At 43.2% G+C, this 5,000-nt stretch overlaps 1 protein-coding gene across 1 annotated transcript in view; it reads right to left on the bottom strand.

The window, feature by feature from the left end:
- Positions 1 to 5,000, bottom strand: part of LOC125903045 (uncharacterized) — a 92,219-nt gene that overhangs the window by 25,625 nt on the left and 61,594 nt on the right. The gene's annotated exons all lie outside the window — the stretch shown is intronic.

Here is a 5,000-nt window from a genome sequence, read left to right as displayed (position 1 = left end):
AAAAACACAAACTGCTGAGAGAGAAATTAATTAGCAAATGAGGTACAATTCATCAACACACACACACACACACACACACACACACACACACACACAGAGTCCATTTCATTAAACAGCTGCAGAGTCAAACATGAAGCTCAGATTCAGCGTTCTCTGCTGCGACATTCATGTTGTTGATTCAGTTAAAAGAAAGATTAAATTATAGTTACAACAGGCTGTAAATCATCATTATTTTTGGTTATTCCAGAGTAAAAAAGTTAATCTTCATCTCAACATAAAGATTCTCTGAAATGTAAAACTGGATTTTTATTGGACAAAAACTTCAAAAACACAATTAACTAAAACATTTATAATTTTTAATCTAAATAAATTTTGAATTTATTAAACTTTATTAACAGTGAATTGTTTTAAATGATCAAGATTTTAAGTTTTGATTTGCAAAGAGGAGTCAGCTCCTACTTTCTGTTCACGTCTCATTAAACCGCTGAGAGAACTGTGTGTGCGTGTGCGTGTGCGTGTTTAATCCCTCAGCTGAAGCAGTGATGTGTAACTCATCGGCTCACACTCCTGCAGGAGGAACATCCAAACACAACTTCCTGTCTGAACTGCACATTCAGCCAACACCAAACAGGAGGAGAAGGAGAACCTCCACTTGCAGGATGAAGCTCATCCAGGAACTCCTCATCATCACCAGGTGTGCAGTTTGTGTGTCCACATAACACCAACATCTGCACGGGCTGCCATGGTAACGACGTAGGCACCAGTTAATACATATGTATGCTGGCGACAGAGCCTTCCAACGTGGACACGTGAGAAATGGAGGTCGCTGTGCAGAACTCAGCGACGATAAGGCTGGTTCACACTGCGATGTTTGGTGCAGCAGTCATGGCGACAAGAGTTGTGGTGCCATCCTGTACTGACTGGTGGGAAGACAGAAGTCCTCACGACCTTTGATGGCGATTTCTAATTGTAGAATGTGGCGGGGGACGTCTGTCCGTCTACGAGCGGTGAGGAGTGACACAAAAAACACTCTGATATGAGCACTCAGTGCAGAACGAGCGGAGGGAAACATCTCTGCTCCCTGATTTTTACTCTTTAAGCTAACGGACTACCCTCACACTTATACGCTTACAGGGTGTGTGTGACTGTTTGAGTATTCAAACAACATAAGACACCGTCACGGTGTCTTATGTTGCCTTTAGTGCTTTTACTTGATGTATGTTTTATGTAAAGCACTTTGAATTGCCTCATTGCTGAAATGTGCTATACAGACAAACTTGCCTTGCCTCTGTGAGGTGGAACCAAAGTTTAGAATCAAAAGTTCCACCTGGGAACTTCTAGCCATATGCCGTTAGCAACATGTGCTGATGTTAGCAACATGTGCTACTGTTAGCAACATGTGCTACTGTTAGCAACATGTGCTACTGTTAGCAACATGTGCTGATGTTAGCAACATGTGCTGATGTTAGCAACATGTGCTACTGTTAGCAACATGTGCTACTGTTAGCAACATGTGCTACTGTTAGCAACATGTGCTGATGTTAGCAACATGTGCTGAGGTTAGCATCATGTGCTACTGTTAGCATCATGTGCTGATGTTAGCAACATGCGCTGATGTTAGCATCATGTGCTACTGTTAGCATCATGTGCTGATGTTAGCAACATGTGCTGAGGTTAGCATCATGTGCTACTGTTAGCATCATGTGCTGATGTTAGCAACATGCGCTGATGTTAGCATCATGCGCTACTGTTAGCATCATGTGCTGATGTTAGCACAACAAGCTGACTGGCTGTGAGTCCATCACACACATGAAATGGCGGCGCTGTTACAGTTACAGACAGTTGTATAGAAGACGCGGGCGGCGTGTCAGTGTTGTTTCTGTGTGAGCAGAAACACATTCAATGTACTGACACACGTTTGACATCATCACCCAGATGTGTTGCTCATCAGAAGAAAAAAAAACTGTAATTTAGGATTTCAGAACCCGCCGCTAAGTTCCCGCCATGAGAGGTGGAAGCAGGTAGAGCTGACCAACACGGCGCTGATGAAACTCGCAGGCCACAAACACTGATGAAAAGAAAGAAACCGCAGAACCTTGGAGATGAAGACTCTTCGAGCGCACATGCAAAAGAGACGATGAAGACACATATCGAAAACCGCACGGAGAGGCTGCATCAGAATCGTCTACCTCCGGGAATCTACTGTACCAACATTGCAGCCTGGAACATCAGGGCCATGTGCGCGAGGAAGATGTCAGTCATCACAGATCTCCATCCTCAGCTGGTGTGACGGGAGGATTTAAACTGGTTGGTGGTGAGTCCACTCAGGACGCACATGGTATTAAGAAGCACAGAGGGCACTGATCTATCGGGAGCCCATTAACTCCAGGATCGTCTCGGCAAGATTCCAAACCACCAATAAACCAATTAACCTCCAAGTCGCACAGTGTCTTACACACTGAAGGACGACTCCATCAACAGACACTCCTGGACAGACGAAGAACATCCTGAACAAGATCTGGAAATCCACAAACACTTCACTCAACACTCCAGCGTTCAAACCGTACTGCTGTATGGATCCATAACCATCATCATCATCATCATCAACATGCTGCAGACATTCATCAACATCAACCTGTGGCAATGGAGACCGTGCAGCCGGACTGGTCACACACTGAGTAGAAGCAGAACAGTAACACCTGAGCAGCAGTGACACGAAACTTACAAAGCCAGTGAGGGTGTAGTCTCGCCACCAGACCATCAGAGATCTCCGCCTTCTGATAGTCTGGGGACACTCCTTTCTAAAGTGTGTTTAACACACCGGTGAAAACGGCCGGCAACAAGGAAACAAACACACAGAGAGCTTGAAAATGGATGCCAAGAGATTTAATTCCGTTTTATCAAACGTGTGCTCATCTGTGAAGAAAACATTTTTTCCAGTGGATGTCTTAGTTACAACATGATTGAGCTAACTGGAGTAGTTTCATGTCGTATCCGACAACGGGAGGCTTTTAACAGATGACGTCCTGATGTTAGCTTTGCTGCTGCTGTTAGCTGTCCCTGTCAGCTGCAGCCACTGATGCTTTCTAGACATCGTGATTTCCCAAAACTGAATAAATACCACACATAGCAATACAAAACTGCTTTGCTAGCTCAATCATGTTGTAACTAAGATATCCGCTGGAGAAAATATTTTTTTCACAGACCGTTTACTGTGTTATTACCTGTTACAGACACCGCTAACGGCTAACAGGGCTAACAGCTAACGGTTAGCCCAGCTAAACGTGCACACAGAAATAGTAATGTTTGTTCAATCATTGTGTTTATAGACTTTACAAACATCGGATTAGTCCAAACGGTGATACAGTGATGTGAAAATGTGATATATAGGCTATATATAGAGCTAAAAGCTCTGCTGGTTTTCTACCCGAAGTATTTGTGAACAACAAGGCGATTCCCTCTATAGTCCGGCCGGACGGATGAGTCATGGCCTTGTAAAAGATTATGTTTGTTTCTTTTAGTTGGCGAGAACGTGTCGCCGCAAACGTGACGGCGTTTTCTGCGAGCACGGCTGAGCCATTTTGTACCGCTACACGTGTTTCTAGTGGGACTATGTTTCCAAGCACAAGAGTTCAGCGAGCCACCGAAGGACCGCCCTGCAGATTTACTATTGGTTCTGCAACGTAGGGAGTTTTTTTAAACTCTGAAATTGTATCCGCCCATCTAAACACAAAATCAGGGAGAGAGTCATCAGTCTTTAGTTAAGCAAAGCGATTTATGATTTATGCCTGTATTTATGTCAAATACAGTCCTGGTTGTCTCGTAACTCTCTGCTACTGAATACTAAGAAAACTGTGTATGGTATTCTCAAAACAACCGCTAAAGATACTACATTCCAATATTTTTATAGGAGGAGAAGAGCTGCAGATTGTTCAGGAATTTAAGCATTTGGGGGTTGTTCTGGATTCTGCACTATCCTTTAAGAGTCACATCAAGAAAATATCGAATATGGTAAAATTTAATTTGTATAACTTCAAACAAATAAGAGGTTCTCTGACTGAGGGTGCTGCTTTAACTTTCCTGCATTCAATGATTCTTTCACATATTGACTATTGTATTACGTGCTGGTTGTTTACTGGAGCAACGAATCTTAAACCTATGGAGTCCCTGTACAAAAAAGCCTTTTCATATCATCACTGTAATATCCTCTCAAAGTACAACCTGTTCAGTTTTGAAAATTTCAAAATTTAAAGACTGACTTGTGAGTCTAGTGAGGGTGAGGCACTTTGTGACTGAATGTGATTTATATTCATTCATTCATTTACTTATCCTGTGTGGGGTCATGGGGGGGTGGAGCCTGGGAGAACCACGAACCCTCTTGCATTGAGGTAACAATGCTAACCACTGTACCGCCGTACCGCCCACGTGCCATATGAATAAAGTATATTATTTTTTATTTGTTTATTTATTTTTCAGAAAATCTAAAAACATTTTTTCTTCTGACTGAAAATAATTCAGATTTTTCTGTAATACATTTTCTGCATTCAGTCAGAGTCAGAGCTGCTGCTGCCCACACACTCACCGCTCAATCATCAACACACACACACACACACACACACACACACACACACACACATTAACAGAGTTACAGAAAAGGATGATGATGATGGAGGTGAAGAGGTGACGCAGATTCATGTTGAACGCTCGGAGGCTGAGATGGAAACAAAAGTGGGAGAGAGAGGCTGAGACACACACACTAATAAACACACACACACACACACACACACACACACACACACACACACACACACACACACACACACACACACACACACACACACAGAGGTTCAGCCCGGCGGCTGCACGGCGTTGAATTTAATGCGTCTCCTCTTTTTATTTTTCTGCTCTGACAAACACAAGCCAAGGATCCCTGTGTGAGTGTGTTGTGTAAGAGTGTGTAAGTGTCTGAGTTGTGTAACAGTGAGTGTGTGTGTGTGTGT

The sequence above is a fragment of the Epinephelus fuscoguttatus genome, linkage group LG16, assembly GCF_011397635.1.
Source record: "Epinephelus fuscoguttatus linkage group LG16, E.fuscoguttatus.final_Chr_v1".
In the NCBI taxonomy this organism is placed as follows: Eukaryota; Metazoa; Chordata; class Actinopteri; order Perciformes; family Serranidae; genus Epinephelus; species Epinephelus fuscoguttatus.
Note: the sequence above shows the minus strand (reverse complement) of the source record. Positions and strands in the feature narration are given on the sequence as shown.